Here is a 22,347-nt window from a genome sequence, read left to right as displayed (position 1 = left end):
GCGAAAGCGAAGCGATGGCGTGATTTCATAGCATTATTAATCAAATTATGGTGTACTTTTTGGTATCCATAGCCAGTTCAGTGGTCACTGGTCGATAAACGATTCATGGGTTAAACCAATAATTATTACACAAAGCCGCCTTCGCTTCGCTTTCGCCACGCCTTTCTACTATGGCGGTAAGACTAATAATTCTACAAATACTAAATATAAACACAATGATTAAAATAATTATTTCAGTTTATCTTAATACGAGAATTACAAGCAAAAACCAATTATAACACAATAATTATAAGGGGAATCGAACCCGCGACCGGTGTGGGCCACCCCGCCTACGAAACCTAATTAAACAGCACTATCAGTTATACCTAGTGACTCATTGGTTAACGGTACACGCAGTTCATTGGTCACGCATTCGATGCTCGGTCCTTATATGGTCACAGGCCATTGTTGAAATTATAATGTAACTGCTTATTAAATATTGTAATGTTTCGTATAACTTCACGCTTATTATTATGGGAGAGTAGGTAGAGATATAATATTACACTAAACTTTGCCATAGGATCCGCTTGTATGGATTTTTTTAAAATAAATTGCCGAGACGTTATCTATCACACAGAGTAATTTCATCCTTATCGTTTCAGTATTGGTGTTAAATTTTAATTTATGAAAAACAAGAGACAGGTCCTAAAATTGTTGACGAAAACTTATCTGAGACTTTTCGTTTTTTGTTTCGTTAAAAACCATTAAGGTTTAATACAAGGTTACATTTAAAAATTATCTAATACGGTAGTTGACTACCAGTCAAATCAGCTACTCCTAATGAAATGTCAAAAACACATTGTTTTATAGAAATGCGACATAGTGACGTCACTATGTCGTATTTTCGTTGGAATCAAATTAGTGCCTATTATAAGGTCTTAAACATATATAAAATCAAGCCTTCTTTCCATTGTGAAAGGCAGGAACCAAAGAAAATTCAATTTAATTTAATTTTAACAATATTTACGACGCATGATCTTTTTAGATAAACCTTTTATTAGAACAAGTCTAATATTTTTATCTTTACTCAGTCAACTACTTTATTGGTTAAAAATTACGCACGACACCTAATATTTATACCGAAAAGTAAAAAAAATACCCCATCTAATATATTAAATTCTCGCGTCACAGTTTTCGTTACCGTACTCCTCCGAAACGGCTTGACCGATTCTCATGAAATTTTGTGAGCATATTGAGTAGGACTGAGAATCGGCCAACATCTAATTTTCATATCGCCAAGTGACACATTTTTTTTTAATTATTTACATGGCATAACAACGTTTGCCGGGTCAGCTAGTTCATATATAAAAACCAATTGTTTTCATCCATAATCTAAATTGTACCAAATGCTTGAAAAATTACAATTTTACTTTCAAAACGGCCTAACAATTTCACACTAATTTAACACATACAAAATTAACGTTTACATGATATATAGTTTTAAACCGGCACTTTTAACTGAGCGAATCGAAATGGGAAAATTTCATGCAAATTATTCCGTCTGGAGCATGAATTTTGGCCCACTGGCCGAGTTTATGTATTTATTATCTTTGTGTGATGAGCACGAGTATTTGTTCTGAGCCTGGATGTTAATTTATATATATATATAAGTATGTATTTAGAAGTATATAAGTATGTTTATCAGTTATTTGATTACCATAATACAAGCTTTGCTTAGTTTGGAATCAAATGACCGTGTGTGAGTTGTCGAATGATATTTATTTATTTATTATTTGTTTCCGGTGGTTTCGATCACTGGTTAAGCAAACCTTGGCGCGGTCTGTCCATAGATGGGTGACCACATAGTATTTGAACTGGGCGTCTCCGTGCTTCGGAGAGCATGGCAAAGTTGGTCCCGGTTGTTGTTGATTAAGATAACAGTCGTTAAGCCACTTTAAAAGCCTTCAGGCGACTTGAACAACTTTGACATTAGGTTGACCACTGAACATACGATAGGTAGAAGACAGCCAAAGAGGCAGTCACCTTCAGGTAATTACACACGAAATATGGATTTAGGTTTCGAGAGTGTGTTAATGCTTTGTTTTCGTGCACACTAGTTCGAATTCGGACAAAAAGTTGTTATTTTTTTGCTCCATTTGCGCTAATGTGGTGAAAATTATGATTCTTTTGGAGTATTAGATCTTTTGTTTTGATGTAAAACTATGTAGAAGTACAGTTTTAGTGTCCTAGAATTGAATGGTAAATTATCATTTGCGAAATGTTTTTTTTTTTCTGAAAAAACATAATATGTTGATATGAGTGTTTCAATTAAACTTGGTCTATAGCTTTGTGTGAACCCGGAATCAAACTAGAGAACTAGTAAAAAGTAGATTCAAAAAAGCTTAGTAGCCACTTAGAATACCATGGTTCACATACATAGAGGTACATAACTAGATGACCCGCGCAACTTCGCGTCACATAAAAGAGTCAAAATTTTCCCCGTTTTTGTAACTATTTTTACTGGTACGCTGTCGTAGCATGATGATATATAGTCCATAACCTTCCTCGGTAAATGCAGCACTGAAATAAATTTTCAAATCAGACCAGTAGTTCCTGAGATTACCACGTTCAAACAAACAAACTAAAATATTATAATATTAGTATAGATTATTCAATTAATAAGTCTCCCAAACTATCTATTTTTATTCGCAGTTCAATCAACCGCATAAAAAAACACAATCAATCAAGTCACAGAGTAATGATTAACAACGCAGTGGGCAGAGTAATTGTGGGCGTGGACCAACTCGCTCGATAACACTCTGTGGGTGAAAATGTCAGTGCGTTATACAAGTTTCTTTTGAAATAACGGATGTTTTTTTGGGAAAAATGTCGGCAAATTTTATTTTTGTAAAGTGGTTAATGAGTTTTTTTTATGTTGCTTAAGCCTGTTATATGCAAAGTAATAGACATATGGTTTCTGAGGCACCTATAGACGGTTGCGCTCACCGGTCGGTAAACGATCTGTGGGTTAAGCAACTCTTGGCGCGGACATTCCATAGATGGGTAACCTTGGGTCTCCGTGCTCCGGAGGGCTCGTAAACAGTCGGTCCTGGTTGTTGTCAATTAAGATAACAGCCGTTAAGCTCCAGTTAAGCCGATTCCCACCCGGGACAATTATTTGTGCGATCCACAAATAATTGTTTCGGGTCTGGTTGTGCTTTGTGTCTGTTGTTTGTATGTTTGTAAAAGTCCCCGCGACACAAGAGCTATTCTTAGTGCGGGAGTTGCCTCATAAAAAAACTTAAAATGAAATGATAAAAAAACCTTGATCTACACCTATAAGTTTTGAACATTTTCAAAATCTATTATAACTTTTATTAGTATTTAGTACTATTAAATATATGTTCAAGGTACCATAAATAGCAAGCTTATAGCCATAATATGCAATAAGCTCGGCGCCTATTACATGGGACTATTATAAACTTAATACGGGTCTATATAGTAGTTAACCATTCATGGGATTATCATTTAAATTGGAAAAATAGTATATATATGTATATACTAGAGGCCACCCGCGACTTCGTCCGCGTGGAAACCCTTCCCGTGTAAGTCTCGATCCCTCGGGAACTACGGGATAAAATACCTATGTGTTATTCCGGGTCTTCAGCTACCTATATACCTAATTTCGTGGTAATCGGTTCAGTAGTATTTGCGTGAAAGAGTAACAAACATCCATACATACATACATTCTCACAAACTTTCGCATTTACCTTCGGGCACATATAGTTAACGTGGTCACCTTGCCGCAATAACCGTAGCGCCGCGAGTTAAGTTAAATCTTTGTGTGATGAGCACGAGTATTTGTTCTGAACCTAGTTGTTAATTTATCTATATAAGTATGTATTTAAAAGTATATAAATATATTTATCAGTTATTTGGTTACCATAGTACAAGCTCTGCTTAGTTTGGAATCAAATGACCGTGTGTGAGTTGTCCAATGATATTTATATTTATGATATTTATATTTTTGGCGTACAACGTTTCATCTTTATGTTTTCCTTCACCGTTAGAGCAAGTGATCATTATTTCTAATACACACATAACTTCGAAAAGTCATTGGTGTGCTGCCTCGGGCTCGTACCAGCGACCACTTGCGTGAAAGGTACCACCCGGCTGTCACTGCCATATACTTGTATATATGAAAATAATATCAAAAAGAAAATCCATATCCATACTAATATTATAAATGCGAAAGTAACTCTGTCTGTCTGTCTGCTACTCAATCACACCTAAACTACTGAACCATTTTGCATGAAATTTGGTATGGAGATATTTTGATACCCGAGAAAGGACATAGGCTATATATCATCACGCTACGACCAAAAGGATCAGAGTACCAGTAATTAATGTTACAAAAACGGGGGAAAATTTCACCCATTCTCTCCTATTGGACGCAAGCGAAGTTGCGCTGGTCAGCTAGTGTTTCATATTTTAACTTAAACAAAGACACTTAAAATTAAATATATTTTATATTATAACATTACAAATGAGTTAATTAAACAAAAATACGGCACATTTAATGTGGTTTTGTTCCGCGTGCGGTTCTTTCAGTTTCAGGAAATTCATTCCGCCGTACATTATTTACTTTAATTTAAATTAAACACTGAAATTACATTTTAAATATTAATTCTTTTGTACAGTGTTACGTTCTTCCCAAAAAATAGCGAGAAATTGAGTATTATTTTATTCCTAGTGTTGCCTAAATATGTATCAATAAATTCAGTTTGAAGTATTAAAAGGCTTGGCTTTTCAAGCAAACGATTTCAGACTCGAAACTACAGACGTCAATCAATTTTATAAGTTTTAAGTGTTTTAAAAGCAGTAACAGCCGAGTGGTATAGGTTGGCATCTCCCCACGAAAGCGGTTGCAGGTTCGAACCTGAGGCAACACTCCAATGACTTTTCGAAGTTACTTGTGTATCTATACTATAATAATATTATAAAGCTGAAGAGTTTGTTTGTTTGTTTGTTTGAACGCGCTAATCTCGGGAACTACTGGCCAGATTTGAAAAATTCTTTCAGTGTTAGATAGCCCATTTATCGAGGAAGGCTATAGGCTATATATCATCACGCTACGGCCAACAGGAGCAGAGAAACAGTGAAAAATGTTACAAAAACGGGGATTATCTTAAGTGACGCAAGCGAAGTTGCGCGGGTCAGCTAGTTAGAAATAATTATCACTTGTTCCAACGGTGAAGGAAAGCATCGTAACCTTGCATGCCGAAAATTAGTTTGATACATTTCTTGAGGTCAAGCTAAGTCCCAAAGCCACCCTTGGTCAGCGTAATGGACTCAAGGCCTAACCCCTCCCTCGTTTGAAAGGAGACACTTGCCCAGCAGTGGGACAGTAATGGGTTTAAAAAAGTACTATAGATAGCGACTGAAGGTGCTAGACTGATCAAGTTCTCATATACATTTTGAGGCGCCCGTAGCCAGTTACGCTCACCGGTCGGTAAACGATCTGTGGGTTAAGCAAACCTTGGCGCGGTCATTCCATAGATGGGTGACCGCATAGTGGTATTTGAACAGGGCGTTTCCGTGCTTCGGAGGGCACGTAAAAAGTCGGTCCCGGTTGTTGTCAATTAAGATAACAGTCGTTAAGCCACGTCAAAGGCCTTCGGGCGGCTTGAACAACTTTGACACTAGGTTGACCACTAACCATACGACAAGAAGAAGAAATAAATTTTGTCGATAGTTAGTCGATAGTCGTAAGTAGTATTGTAAACTTTTGCAAATGAATCAGCCAAGATACGGTATTTAAGCCTATTTCCTTAAAACTATAGAAACAGTTAAACGAGTTACTATTAGTCAACGCCATTCATGCACAAAAAATAATATTGTTCTATAATGACATAACGGTTTTATTTCGTAAGGCATATGCAAAAAAAAACTGTATAGAGGTTTTAATATAGTTTGGCACTTGTTATTTTTTATATTGGTTTATTATTAACCCCCGACACAAAAAGAGGGGTGTTATAAGTTTGACGTGTCTGTGCGTGTGTGTGTCTGTCTGTCTGTGGCGTCATAACTCCCGAACGGATGCAATGATTTCAATTTTGTTTTTTTTTGTATAAAGGTTATATAAAGGTTACTTATGTGTGTTATACATATATGTTACGTTCATAGACATGTTTGATGAAAGTCGGTTGAGCCGTTAAAAAGTTGTAAGGGGTGAAAGTGAGGGGAGGAGAGAAAATTTACTCGGATGGGGTCTCAAATAGTTTCGTATGATAAGAAAGTTGGTGGTGGGCATATGAGAATGGCGTAACCTAAATAGCCAATCTATAAAAAGTATGAAAAAGAATTGTATAAAATCGGGAGTTTCTTAAATTTTTAATTTATAGTTAGGTGGGTATTTGTTAAATAAGTAGAAAAGATTAGTAGTTCAAAAGCTAGTCTCTTAGTATTTATCCGCTCATAATATTGTCTTTAACGAGTTAACGGTGTCTGCCAATCACCTAACAGCTATGTATCAAAACAATGTACCAATGTATACTTTTTACAGAAGGTCATTGATCGAGCGACAAGTTTTTGTGCAGCTCCAAACTTGTTTAGCACACTGTGTGACATTGCGAATTTTTGTCCCGTCTCGTGTGTTATTGAACCACTGTGCTGTTAATTGTGGGTGTCACTTTTAGGGTGATGTCGGTGAAAAGTAAGTTATGATATTTGTCATCCACGTAGTACAGGTTCATAGCTGGGCTTGTCGAAGTTTAGTGTATGTAGCACTACATATTATAACACTAGCTGACCCGCGCAACTTCGCTTGCGTCACATAAGAGAGAATGGGTCAAAATTTTCCCCGTTTTTGTAACATTTTTTACTGGTACTCTGCTCCAATTGGTCATACCGTGATGATATATAGCCAATAACCTTCCTCGATAGATGGGCTATCTAACACTGAAATATTTTTTCAAAACGGACTAGTAGTTCCTGAGATTACTCCTGAGATTATTCCTGAGATTATTGAGAGTACTCTTCTTCTATTGGTCGTAGCCTAATAAATATATAGCCTATAGCCTTAATTGTGGGTGTCATTTTTAGTGATGAGTTGGTGATAAGTAAGTAATGATATTTGCCACCCACGCAGTTCAAGGCACGGCTTTTCGAAGTTATGTGTGTATTATTAAATTACTAGAGGCCGCCCGCGACTTCGTCCGCGTGGAAACCCTTCCCGTGTAAATCCCGATCCCTCGGGAACTCCGGGATAAAAAGTAGCCTGTGTTATTCTGGGTCTTCCACCATCTATATACCAAATTTCATTGTAATCGATTCAGTAGTATTTAAGTAACAGAGTAACAAACACCCATATATATTAGGTCGGGGTAAAAGACTTTTCGCGTTATAGTATGTATAAACTTGTAATACTTGACTTTTTCCTCGACTTAATACATACATACTCACAAACTTTCGCATTTATAATATTAGTAGGTGCTCTAACCGTGGAGGAAGATATTGTGAAGAAACCTTGACACCACATATTTTGACATCAAGTGAGTAAATAAAGTCCCCTCCCTGCGTCTGTCTCTACTCTAAAAAATATAAGTTTTAGAATTTTCTATTCTAAAAGTCTGGGCAAAAGCGCGGTCGGCCGTCAGTGCTCCCATAAAAAAACAAGATTTCAAAATAAAGTCTCCCCAAAATTCAACTTAAAAAAAATTCTTTCAAATACCACTTGTAGTATTAGAATTTCAAATGGTCATTTTTTGCGTAAAAATTCAAAGTGATTTCTGTGAAATGCGCTAATGTTACTTGTTATTCTGTTCACGTTTGATACTGAGTTGAATGTTGATCAGAAATAATACAAATGTATTGCAGAAGAACAAGTTAATGTTTGAGGAAAATAAGTTATTAATATTGATGGAAAGTTTGGTTTAAATACGGCCATTTTTAAGCAATCTAGATTTTAGATAGATTAGATAAGCTGGTGCCAGTTTGCCGCTCGTTCGTCAAATTCGTGGTCTTGAACTATTACCATGCTAAATTTTGTCAAATACGGTACTACAGTTTTGTCATAAAAGCGTAACAGATGGACAAAAATATACGCTTTCGTAACCAAACTGTGCGTGACTTTGGCATTGCATTACTATGGATCATGTTCGTAAACCTGACTTAGTTAATAACATATTTATACATTTATTTTTAAATCTGTTATAGTAAACTAAAGGACTCTTTAAGAACAAATACACTAGCCCTTTTCTGAAAGACTGGTCTTTCATCTGTGAGTCGACCTAGCCTATGTTCTTTAACCAGGTGAATTGCCACTACATTTGCGCTTTGTCCAGACATTAAAAACTGGTACTAGGTCCTCAACTCCTGCAAATTTAACCTACGTGAATACATTTTCTCAATAAATTAGGGTCGTAATTCTATTTCCTGTTCACTCCGTACAAACGGTTTCTAACACCTAATATTGCTTTGAAATCACTCGCTTTGAGGATTCTGTACGTGTTAGTATTAAATTATTTGGTATACAGTATTTATTGGAGATATTCACGCTTGTAGTTCTTTGACAAGTCGATCAGAAATAGTCCAACATTTTAATAAAACAAAAAAAAAACAATATCTTACCCATTAATGTCCCACTGCTGGGCAAGGGTTTTCTCCCGTAATTAGGCCTTGAGTCCACCACGCTGGCCAAGTGCAGGTTGGGGACTCTAGATACATACCTTCAAGCACTGTTCTTAAGAACTCTCAGGCATGCAAGGTTGCATCACGATGTTTTCCTTCACCGTTCACAAATGATTCTATTACACAAATAAGAAATGTTTCCCGTAGGCATCGAACCTTGGGCTCTTTGGTGTGGCGACTACCTTAACCACAGCGCAGCATAAATACAATATAATATAATTCTAATAAAAAGTTGCCAAAAGTTTGTGGGTCATAAATAAATCAGGAAGTCTCTAACTTTTAACGCGATGAAAAAAATGGCGATACGAAATCGAAATTGAAAAGTAATTTTGTTAAAACTTTGAATGCACAGGAAAAAAATAGATGAATTAAATTTGAGACATACATAAAAAAATATATACCTACTTATAATTAGAAAAATGTCTGATTATTCCATGGTCAGATATGTCTTTTTGAGAAATTTATTTATGTTTATTATTTATTTATACTGTGGGACGATAATCTCCAGACGATACTTATGAGTATCGAGAGTTTGACATTTAAAACGTACTGCAGGCCTTACTGTAATAAAAAAAAACGAATATTCTTTCTTTTTCACAATTCTATCCTTAAAAAACGTTGGTTGAAATACAATACAAGAATACAAGTCATGCTTATCCGATACTGCTCATTCCGTGTGAAAATAGAATAAGAAAAGTTTATAAACAGCTTTAATTTCGATTTTGCCCACCTACCCCCGGTATCTGAGGTACAGCTCCAAAAGTAACTGAACATATTATATTATAAAATTTATCGAAGACCAATATTCTGGAGAATGCATATTATTCCGTCAAAAAAACATTTCACCTTGATTGAAATGTTTGATTCCAATTATTTCTGCCTGATTTTGTTCAGGTATTCATTCTTCTTCTAATCGTATGGTTAGTGGTCAACCTAGTGTCAAAGTTGTTCAAGCCGCTCGAAAGGCCTTTGACGTGGCTTAATGACTGTTATCTTAATTGACAACAACCGGGTCCGACTTTTTACGTGCCCTCCGAAGCACGGAGACGCCCAGTTCAAATACCACTATGCGGTCACCCATCTCTTGAATGACCGCGCCAAGGTTTGCTTAACCCGCAGATCGTTTACCGACCGGTGAATTTTGTAATAGAGAAGATTAAAATTTTTGAAATTGAATAGCAACTTTTAGAGCTGACTGTACATTAAAAGGTAGTTTATCTATTCAATAGCGTTTAAGCCAATATACACATGACAGTTTGAATAGATAAACTACCGCTAAATGTTCCACAGAAACCGGGCTACTCCTCTCTGATTCTCATACAAAATTTGATAGCTAGCCGATTGTCGATAGTCGACCAATTTTGGCTCAAACCGGGAAATGTCTCACTACGTTTGGCGTAAACGACGCAGACCTACACATACATACATACAAAACTCGTTAGATAGCACATCTCCTAACAGTTTTTTTTTCTCTAGGAAATGGCTCGTACATAACCAGACACATAAAAACTTTTTGTGTTTATAACAGTCGTTTGTGACCAAAAAATACAACCTTGAGTGGACAAGGCTGTCATATGAAACGGTAATATTAAGTGAAGTTGTGTTGTGGAAGGATTTTTAGTTAAGAAGGGTTAAGTAGAGTTATTTCTTAATTTTAACTAGGACACAAGAGCTATAGAATTTATAGATAAGCCTTATTCATAAAAATATATGAAGTTATGAAAGGCTTATAAAGTGTTTTGTTTCTTTCACGCCTTAGAGAAATGAAAAAGAGTAAACATAATTATTATAGTAGCTTTTTAACTAAAATAGGTTTATAGTGTGTTTATGAATAAGAGGGTTCATGTATTTTAGCCTCCGTTTTTAGTTACACACAGATAACGAATAACTTTAATTCGTAATTTAATTATGTAGAATCTCTTTCTGTAAAGTGACAGTTGTTCCCTTTTCCTCCCTTATTCTCGGAGAAGGCCTTCCCCCGCTAGTGGGATAGTAATAAGTGAATATTTTCTAATGTTAAGAACTTTGCGTATTTCATATAACGACAAAAAATCTGAAAAATGTAAAAAAAAGAAACAAATTGTAGAGTACAACTCTACAATTTTAAAAACTGTAAAAAAGGACGATTTAATTATTTTTCATTCATATGTGATATTCATGTTTACCTACTCTTCATCTACTTTTTCTTTCAGATATTTCTTTCCTAGCTCTTCTTCTTCTAAAACCATCATCTTTGGTAGAGCAAAAACGTCAGCAAAGCATTCTCCCAAAAAAATCACGCGATGACATCACTTCAAAAAGGCTCATTCTTTTCCTCTTAATTCCAGTCGTATAAAAGCTACACTCTTACTTAACTAACTAAAGTTCCTCCCCCTCCCAGAGGAAGGGGGTAAGAGGGGGGAGGAACTCACAAAAAAGCCCTCTTTGTTCACATGTACTCAACCGTGCGTCGTATCGCTGCAAATTACCACTTTTTGTACAAAATTTAAGGCAAAAAGTGGATTTGGGGAAAAAATGTGGGAGTTTTTTTAATGCTGTTTTATTTCTTCATTAAATTAGTTTAGTTAGTTACTTTGAGATTTTATAAACAACGTTTGTAAATAGTGATTAAACTGATCAACAACTCTACCCCTCTGCGCATGGTTCGGGAGTTCGATTTCCAGACGAAACAAGTATTTATGAAACTGATTACTAGTTATACATTAAATAAAAGTCCCCGCAAGACAAGACCACAGTTTCCTAACTATTTATAGTATCAAAAGTCATATCAGAAATGATATCCAAGATAAAATCGAACACGAAACCTCAAATACAAAATTCGTTTACACCACTTCCAAGCATATTTAAGTCTTAGAAAACCTCTTCAGGGAGGCTATCACGTATCTCAGTTGACAACTATTTGAAAGCCATCATGCTTTACGTTGATTTCTCCTAGATTATAGTGATTAACACATTACGTCAAAGCAGCAATGTACTGAATAGTGACCTTCAATTTGACGTTCGCTAGTTGTCAACTGAAATACGTAATAAGCCCGCAGGTCTTTTTCATACATAGGTACTGCTGCTATTTCTCATAGGGGCAGGCAGAGACAAAAGGGCCTCACTTGGTACGATCCTCACAAACTTCCCTTGCCTCATTCACATCCATACATCTTGTCATATGTTGTTATGTCTGCGTAATGATCTAAGTTTCTTTACATATAAGTCTATAAAAATGTATTTAACACTCAGTATTTATTACCGCATTCAGCGATTAAACTAAAGGTCGTCTTATGTCATAGTTATACAATAGAACTGAGAAATATACGGTGACCTTAACTTCGTACAATGCAAATGTTTTGGAGGTCAAAACGTACAATGTGCGAAAATAAGTTTTTGCTAAAAACTAGTATTTTGACATGAAAAAGACTGTGTTCACTTGCAAAAAAGGTAAAGTGCGTAGTATTCGTAACCAGCGGTCCTGTATGACAACATGTTTGTATGTGAATGAGGCAAGGGAAGTTTGTATGGATCGTACCAAGTGACGAGCAATTCTACCTACCCGTAGAGGAAAAGACGTGATTTTATGTATGTTTGTATGTCTACACTAATACTGGCTTCTGACAATTTTTTTAGCTATAGTCCGACAACTTGTTCCATCGTTTTTGTATGCATGATTTACCTAGGTTATGATTCACAATTCTGAATATTTTTTAAAATTTAATTTTTTTTTATATTTAAAATAGCCGTACCAAACAGGTCAACGGTTGTATAAGCCTACGTGTACCCCTATTAGCGAACTAGCGAACCTTGTAAACTAGCCTGTCTACTAAGTTGTAGTTGTTGAACTCTATCACTATGTGTCAGATAGGTAAAATAAAACTTATTTATCTCGTGAATCTGAGGACACAAAAAAAAATAGAATAGAAAAAGATTTTAACAATCTTAAAAATCTTGCAAAATCATAATCAAAGCAAATCTCAGTCAGGACATAAATGACGTCACTATAGTAGGCGACAAGGTTCTACGTGGGACGGACATAACACAAGCCAAAACCAACTTTATCTTCTAATACATAAAGTGTAAAATTCTCTATAGTTTTAGTTAACTTTACAATTATATAAATGCAGTTAGTAGAATCTATTGTCGTCTTTATGTAGTGGTATTAAGGTTGATATTAGTGTTGTGTAGTGGTGAATAATGTTACCTTTTTCGGCTAAGGTCAGCGGTGCAATGTAGGTGGATAAATGAGTAACGCTTTTGTATATTTTTTATGTGGGATGTTGTGAGGCTGTCAATGGACGGGCAGCTTTTAAGAAACTAAGTTGCGTTTACTTATTAGAAAATATATTAGACTAGCTGACCCGCGCAACTTCGCTTGCGTCTCATAAGCGAGAATGCGTAATCATTTTCCCCGATATTTTAAACTTTTTAATTTTTCGTTGCTACTTCGGTCCTTATGGTTGTAGCGTGATGTTATATAGCCTTCCTCGACAAATAGGCTATCCAACAGTAAATAATTTTTCACGTCGCACCCGTAGTTCCTGCGATTAACGCGTTCAAACAAACAAACAAACAAACTCTTCAGCTTTATAATATTAGTATAGAAGATACAAAAAGTAGCGACCCTCAAAAACCTGTACATAAGAACACCTTTCTCTTAGAATATCTAAGTAAATAGTAAGATATAAAGTAGGTACATAATATAACAAGGCTTGGTTAGTTTAGTTGTTTTCTTCTACGTTTAATTAAGGCACTGGGTGTTTGTATGTACGGATAAATCCCTGAGGTTAAGCTACGCTTGCCGAGGTTGATTTTTAGATGGGTGACATCCTAGAATGTACGTTTAGTTGTGTGTGTGGGCTTGAAATTCTAACAACCAGTTTAACAGAAGGGTATCGTGTTATATCCCAGGTAACTGGGTTGTGGAGTTTCAATAGGCAGTCACTCCATGTAAAATACTGGTATTCAGCTGTATCTGGTGAGACTGGAAGTTGACTCTAACATAGTTGTTAGAAAAGGCTAGGCTGATGATGAAAGTGGACTCAAGGTCTCCTTACCTATTCAGGGAGGAGACTCTTGCCCAACAGTGGGACATTTTTTATACAATATCTTAGTAAATAGTAAGATATAAAGTAGGTACATAATATAACAAGGCTTGGTTAGTTTCATCTTGTTTTCTTCTACACTTAATCAAGGCACTGGGTATTTGTATGCCCGCGATTTCAACCGTGTAAAAAGATTTCCCGGGGTAAAAGGAATCCTGTGTATAAATACAGGTTATAAACTACTTGCGTGCTAAATTTCGTCCAAATCTGTAAAGTAGTTTATTCGTGAAAGAGTAACAAACATACATCCATCCTTAGAAACTTACACGTTTATAATATTAGCAGGATTTCAAAGTTTCAAGGTTTCAAAGTCGGTCTATATACATAGTTACAATATGTATTGTATAGGTATAATACTTAAAAGGCTATACTGCTTAACCGTTATTCATGAAATCTAGCATGAAGAAAGATGACTCAAGATCAGTAAAAACGCTTAGATTTTTTCATAAATAATTTCATAACTGCTAAAAATATGGCTTTCAACCACTCAGATCCGTACAAAAATAAATAAAATACAAAATCTAAATTTATTTTCACCAAATCACTGTTACACCCAGACACTATCTATCAAATAAGGCTCGCTCCACATTACCGAACTGTCGCAACAAGTGGCCTGAATAACGCGCGTCAGTTCCGCCGCACAGTACCGTGTGCAGCTAGCCTTATTTGGACAACATTACCCAATTTGACTGACGGGCTGGCAATGTTGTATCAATGACGTGTAGTTTGCAAATTAATATTTAAAATGACAGCGTCGGTGGTTCAGTGGTAGAACGCTCGCCAACCACGCGGGCGACCCGGGTTCGATTCCCGGCCGATGCATCATTTAATTCTTTCTTCTTTCTTCACCCTTTCTTGTCCAAATATAGATGCTCCCACTAACCCTTCCTGCCAAAGACAGTGGGACGTGCCGCTCTGCGCCAGGGTAAGGCAGTCCCTTCTGGACAGCACTTCCACTGCCGCAGAGCGCGCGCGCCTTCTGGCTGTGGGTGAGTGGGAATCGGGTTTATGGCTGCAGGCTCTCCCGTCGTCCAATGTAGGGACTATGTTGGACGACGCCACCTTCCGACTTGCTGCCTGCCTCCGTGTAGGGGCACCTTGTGTATCTCCGCACCGCTGTCATTGCGGTGTACTAGTCGACAACCTCGGACATCACGGCCTCTCCTGTAGTAGGAGCGCCGGCCGCATTTCACGTCATTGCAGCTTAAATGACATAATTCGTCGTGCTCTTGTCACCGCCGGCGTGCCAGCTGTTCTTGAACCTAATGGGCTGGCACGTGACGATGGCAAGAGACCTGATGGTATGTCGTTGCTACCTTGGAAGATGGGTAGGCCTTTGGTATGGGACGCAACTTGCGTCGATACCCTTGCGCCATCACATCTTCCTAGCACGTCGATTTGCTCCGGCGCTGCTGCTGCAGCTGCAGAGTCCCTCAAACGGCGCAAATATGCAAATCTTATTGGTGATTGCATATTTGAGCCGTTCGGAGTTGAGACGATGGGGTCGTGGGGTCCGAGTGCAAAAAAAAATTTGTTTGATATCTCTCGCCGAATAATCAGCACGACACGTGACCAGAGGGCTGGCCTTTACTTAGGGCAAAGAATAAGCATTGCCATTCAACGTGGCAATGCTGCCAGCCTTCTGGGCACGTTACCCGGGGACGGCGATGCGGAGATATTTTATGATGCCTTATTTTAGTTTTATTTATGTTTAGTTCCTTTATTATTATTTTTTTTTTTTCGTTTGTACATATAAAATTATTATTTAATGTATTAATTTAATGTTTAGTTTTAGTTTATTTATAACAAAATTCTGTACATTGAATATATAATAGTCAATTTCTCATATTCTCATATTCTCATCTAAATATAATTTTAATTAAATTTGTTCATATTCATAAAAAAAATATTTAAAATAATGTTTTAAGTTAAGTGAGGCGCTCATAGCCAGTTGTGCTCACCGGTCGGTAAGCGATCTGTGGGTTAAGCTACCGTGGCGCGGTCATTCTATGGATGGGTGACCGCATAGTGGTATTTGAACTGAGCGTCTCCGTGCTTCGGAGGGCACGTAAAACGTTGGTCCCGTTTTGTTTTGTTTGTATTGTTTTCAATTAAGATAACAGTCGTTAAGCCATGTCAAAGGCCTTTCGGGCGGCTTGAATAACTTTGACACTAGGTTGACCACTAACCATACGATAGATAGATAATCTATACTAATATAATGAAGCTGAAGAGTTTGTTTGTTTGTTTGTTTGTTTGTTTGAACGCGCTAATCTCAGGAACTACTGGTCCGATTTGAAAAATTCTTTCAGTGTTAGATAGCCCATTTATCGAGGAAGGTTAAAGGCTATATAACATCACGCTACGGTCATTAGGAGCGGAGTAGCAACGAAAAATGTTACAAAAACGGGGAAAATTTTGACCCATTCTCTTAGGTGACGCAAGCGAAGTTGCGCGGGTCAGCTAGTTAAGTAATATACTTGCAGTGATACCCGAGTGGTATAAATTAGTTACCATGCAAGTGGTCGACGGTTCGAACCCGAGGCAACACACCAATGACTTTTCAAAGTTATGTGTGTATTAGAAATAATTATCACTTGTTCCAACGGTGAAGGAAAACAAATTGTGGGTTGAGGACTTTGCATACCTTCAAGAACTGTTCTAAAGAACTCTCAGGCATACAAGGTTTAGTTTCCAGCAGTGGAAAAGTAATAAACTATATACAATTTTTTGTTTAATTTTTCAAAATAATAACCCTTTGAGAATCGAACTGAAACCTCTTGAAAATAAATAACCAGATTGAGTAATGATAATATGAACCATTATTTAGATTAATGCGCAATCTTCATTTTAAATTTATAAAATAAAAACCAAAAACTAAACGAGAACTATTTTTAGGGTTCCTTACCTAAAGGATAAAAACCTTATTACTGAGACTTCGCGGTCTGTCTGTGTGTTTGTTAGACAGTTAAAATTTTCACAGATTATGTATTTAAGCTGCGGCTATAACTACAAATGCTAAAAAGCCGAATAATATGAATATGTAAGGCTACTCCTATATAACAAACGTGTTTTTTGCCGTTTTTTAAATAATGGTACGAAACCCTTTGTACACAACACAAACTAAGCTTGTGTTTCGTTAAAAATAATGATAAAAAACCCTTCTTAAATTGGTTCAACTCGCACTTGCCCAGCTTTTTAATAAACTAGCTGACCCGCGCAACTTCGCTTGCGTCACATAAGAGAGAATGGGCCAATTTTTTTCCCGTTTTTGTAACATTTTTCACTGGTACTCTGCTTCTATTAGTCGTAGCGTGATGATATATAGCCTATAACCTTCCTCGATAAATGGACTATCTAATATTGAAAGAATTTTTCAAATCGGACCAGTGGTTCCTGAGATTAGCGCGTTCAAACAAACAAACAAACTCTTCAGCTTTATAATATTAGTACAAATTAGTACAAATAATCATACGAAACCCTCCCTATACAAGTCTCACTCACACTTGACCGTTTTTTCTTCAAACCACCATTTAAAATAGCAGCTCAGCAACTACAGAATTAATGGCCAAGTACCCCACAATTATAATATCATAACCGGCCCGGCAGTTCTCGAGAAACGACCACTAACACAATTAACACGTCTCTATTTATATAAATGGCGACAAAGAGATTTATTTATTGCTTTAATTACATATATTTAATGTTATGATATGTTATTATACTTGGTTTAGTTAACTACAGCCGCGCGGATAGATTTGCCAGGTTAAGCTTCTCTTGCCGGGGTTGTTCTGTAGATGGGTGACCATTTTTTATTATTTAGAAAGCACATTTTTTAATGCACGTTAAATTGTGGGTTCCGGCTGTGATTTTCAGAGATCTTTGACAGTTGATAACAGTAGTCAGAGGCTTGAAAGTCTGACACCCAGTCTTACCGAGGGGTATCGTGTTATAACCCAGGCAACTGGGTTGTGGAGGTCCGATAGACAGCCGCTCCATGTTGTTCAAGCCGCCCGAAAGGCTTTTGACATGGCTTAACGACTGTTATCCTAATCGACAACAACCGGAACCGACTTTTTACGTGCCCTCCGAAGCACGGAGACGCTCAGTTCAAATACCATTTTGCGGTCACCCATCTACGCAATGACCGCGCTAACGGTTGCTTAACCCACAGATCGTTTACCGACCGGTGAGCACAACTGGCTACGACTAGTCGCAAGTGCACGCCCTAATTGCCGACAAATGCCGACATAAATAGATTAATTTAAAAAGGAATGTTCTTTGTTTGTCTTTAACTCGCTATCTCGGGAACGGCTGGACCTTTTTTTATTGTTGAATAATTAACATTGTTAGTTTTGTAATTAATTAGTTGGTTTTTAGATTTTATGCTTCTGTTCAAGTCTTTCTTTTATCTAAGAGGGTGATTTTTGAAATATAAATCCTATTACATCTATGAAAAGAAATATCCAATTGTACATGACACTAGCTGACCCGCACAACTTCGCTTGCGTCACATTAGAGAATGGGCGAAATTTTTCCCCATCTCTGTAACATTTTTTACTGGTACTCTGCTCCTAATAGTTGTAGCGTAATGACATATAGCTCATAGCCTTCCTCGATAAATGGGCTATCTAACACTGAAATAATTTTTCAAATCGAACCAGTAGTTGCTGAGATTAGCGCGTTCAAACAAACAAACAAACTCTTCAGCTTTATAATATGTATTAGTGTAGATTAAATCTGCTAATATTTAACTGGTAAAGGACCTCAAAAGGCCATAAGATTATTTACCTCAACGCTTTTTTGTTTTATAAGTTAATGTATACCTCTGAGGTACAGAAATGTTCTAATAATAGTGATATTAAAACAACTTACAGTTTATTTAAAAAAATATGTATCATTAAATTTAACTATCATTGAGAAAAGTCTAAGTAATAACATATTTAACAATCGATTTCTTTATTTTCAGGTAAACGAGATTTCTTAGCAGTAACCTGTAATTTGTAAGTTACTAAGTATTAAAATTATATGGAATGAGTTTTGTATGCCTATAACTGTCTGTAAGGCATAATCTCTTAAACTGGTAAACCAATTACAGAAGTTATTTTTTTAAAGAAAGTTGCGTTTACTTAAAGTAATATTACCCTCAATTTCTGAGGTATATTTAGCGGTAGTTTATATATACAATAGCGTTTAAACTCATATAAAAACGCTATTGAATAGATAAACTACCGCTAAATGTATTCAGAAACCGGGGGTAACCGTTTTACTGTGGAAAAAACGTATAAACAATCCTTCTTTTTACTTTAATCCATTATTTTGTCACTGCTGGGCAAGGGTCTCCCAACGGAAAGAGGGAGAAGGCTTTTAGTCCCCCAAGCTGGCCAAATACTGGTTGGGGACTTCACAGTCCTTCAATAACTGTGCTATAAAACGATAAAGAAAATACATTTTAAAATCGAATACCAATAAAACCGCGCCATTTTAAATCACAGAGTAAAAATATAGTTTTTTTTCCCGCGCATGTAAACTGCGTTGTTCGGCCATTAGGGAATATTTTGCGCATACTCCATACGCTCGCTCCTTAATTATAGTGCTACAATGTTTCCGAGAAATGCGGGCGACGACGCGTGTTATACTTGTATGTACTAGTTGTTATTTTTAGAATTGTATTTTGTAACATTTTTGTGCTTTTTGCAAGGTGCCTGGGTGGCCGAGTTAAAAATTTGTTGGGATATTTTTTAATTGAAAGTCTGGCTTTCGTTCCCGTAGTTGAAAGCTTGTAAGATAATTTATGGCCTTTCTTATAATGTGGTTATCATAAATTAAAAGTTATTTTCAAATTCGATTGGTAGTTTTAGAGGGGCCTAAAAAAATACCTGTGCAGTGTACCCATTTCTTTCACCCTTTCCTGTCCCACTGCTTGGCAAGGGTCTCCTGCCAAACGGGGGCTATTTATGTATTAGGCCTTGAGATCATTTTCCCCATCAGGGTTAAGCCTTCGCTTCGCCTAGTAGGTAGGGTGGGCAGAGGCCAGCGAATGCCATTTGGCACGATCCTCACAAACTTTCTTTGCCTCATTCACATCCATACACATACCTACAGGACCACCAGTTACAAGTACTACGTCCTTTCAGTGTTTCAGTAATATTTATTTTTATAAAACATAACTTTAAATGCTTTAAGAATTTCAGTTACATATAAGTATACTTTTCGTTTATTATATTTTATTAAAAATACTAAAACAAGATGGCCGTATAAAACTTTTAATTTTAAACGAAAGTCGTGTTTAGTCGAATGTGAATGTAATTTCCCTGGAGACAGATGTGTGAGTGTATGTATGTTAAATAGCTTTCTATATAGGGAACTTTTAGGGAATTTTTCAATATCCCCTACAATCATCATCATATCTCAGTAAACTACAACAAAACTACAACAAACTACACATCAAAACACTCCTTACAAAACTCTATCTATCAGCAAAAACCGCATCCAATTCCGTTCACTCGTTTTCGAGTATATCGGTCACAAACAGTAGTCTTTGTTTTACAATACATTCTGAGTAATAAACAACTAAGTACTTCAGAAAATACCTCCTTCGTACATAGTAAGTTACAAAAGGAATGCGATAACAGCCTATAATCGATACAAATATAAAACGAGATGCTATCGATGTCTCGATGTATTGTAGTATCGAATACCGTGTTGACAGTATCGATTTAATATGCGAAGGTAACTAAAGTCCAACAACTTAGTAGAGAGCCGCGTGTAAAAGGTTTGCGGCTTACATCGGCTTAGTTTTTCTTCCAACTGCTTTGGAGTCGGCTTCTCGTCATACGTATTCTAATATAGATTAAATACGAGTAAGACTAATAGCACTATCAGTCTAGCCTTTTTTTCAACTATGTTGGAGTCGGCTTCCAGTCTTACCGGATGCAGCTGAATACCAGTATTTTACATGGAACGACAGCATATCGAACCTCCACAACCCAGTTACCTAGGTTAATTACACGATATCCTTTGTTAAGATTGGTCGTCAGACTTTCAAGTTTTTGACTACTGGTAAGAACTGTCAAAGATCTTTCAAAATGACAGCCGGGACCCACAATTTAACGGATAGTATGTTCAGCTATCCACTGATAAACCTCGGAAAGTGTAGCGTGATCTGAGAGATCGATCCTTGTGGCTGTTTATGAATAGCGACGAGCTCCTTGGTTTGCGGCTTCTAAAATTCATAATTTAAAACATCATTGACCGGCTTGTGCAGCTGACGATGGCCTGTTTGATACAGCCACTTTTTTGAAGAATATTTAAGATGGATCTGGCATCCCAAGACTCCCTACAAAGTTGTCGGCCTATAGTATTGAGTACCATGTTGACAGTGTCGATTTAATATGCGAAGGGAGCAATGTGGTAATACTATATTGTGTTAAGAAAAGCAACTGATTTTGTTTGCACGAATATAATTTTAATACGCGATATAAAGTACTAGCTGACCCGCGCAACTTCGCTTGCGTCACATAAGAGAGAATGGGTCAAAATTTTAACATTAACATTTTTTACTTGTAGTCTGCTCCTGTCGGTCATAGCGTGATGATATATAGCCTATAGCCTTCCTCGATGGACTATCTAACACTGAAAGGATTTTCAAATCGGATCACGTAGTTCCTGAGATTCAAACAAACAAACTCTTCAGCTTTATCATATTAGTACAGATTTAAGTAAAGAACGTTTGTAAGGATCGTACCAACTGGCGTTCTCTGGTCTCTGCATGCCACTATGGGAAAAAGACGCGATGTTATGTATGTATTATAAACCCGAAAGTTTGTAAGCAAGGATAGATATAAGTTTGCTACTCTTACACGAAAAATCTACTGGGCGGATTTTAATGAAACTTGGTACACTGATAGCTTATAACCTGGATTTACACATAAGATACTTCTTACTTCCAGGAAATAAGTAACTAAAGTATAAAGTAACAAATTCTAAACATTAATCTCAAAAATAAAACAACATCCATGCAACATTGGCGCGGGAAAAAAGTAAAATTGACACCGGTTTAAAAATAGAACGTGTTCCTTCGCCTTTGTTTTTTTTATGGCGACATTAATATTTTCTTTGGAACCGAGCCTTTTGACCACAGAGTGTGGTATGTCGCTTCGAGGTTATTAGCACATAACTTAGTTAGAAAATAATGGACCTTGCTTTTGAGTTATTTGGTTTATTTTATAGAGATGTGAATTAGCGTGTGTTGCTATAGGATAAGAGTTTATGAATTTATTTATCTGGTTGTGTCTCAGGTTCTCAGGTCTCAGGTTCGAATTCCGATTAGGTTAGGCTTTTATTGTTCCGTTAGCGAGTTTAAAATTAAATGGTAAATTGTTTATTTGCCAAGGTACCGTGTTTGATTCCTGAGTAAAGACACAATATCTGACACAATATCTGTTTTCTGTCAACAAACTACCAAAAAAATAGAGTATGAACTAGTTATTGAGACCTCCGAACTTTCAAAATCAACTAAAACTATCTATCAGTTGGCTAGTTTCAAATAAATTGGCCAGGCCGAACCTCTCAAAAAGACGTCATATTC

General features: G+C 36.6%; 1 protein-coding gene and 1 non-coding gene across 2 annotated transcripts in view; both read left to right on the top strand.

The window, feature by feature from the left end:
• The window catches only part of qsm (Zona pelucida superfamily protein qsm), a 70,714-nt gene that overhangs the window by 11,200 nt on the left and 37,167 nt on the right, over nucleotides 1-22,347 (top strand). The gene's annotated exons all lie outside the window — the stretch shown is intronic.
• On the top strand, nucleotides 14,509-14,579 carry TRNAG-ACC (transfer RNA glycine (anticodon ACC)). The gene has a single exon. It is a non-coding gene; the product is annotated as a tRNA-Gly (tRNA).

The sequence above is a fragment of the Anticarsia gemmatalis genome, chromosome 27 (assembly GCF_050436995.1).
Source record: "Anticarsia gemmatalis isolate Benzon Research Colony breed Stoneville strain chromosome 27, ilAntGemm2 primary, whole genome shotgun sequence".
In the NCBI taxonomy this organism is placed as follows: Eukaryota; Metazoa; Arthropoda; class Insecta; order Lepidoptera; family Erebidae; genus Anticarsia; species Anticarsia gemmatalis.
Note: the sequence above shows the minus strand (reverse complement) of the source record. Positions and strands in the feature narration are given on the sequence as shown.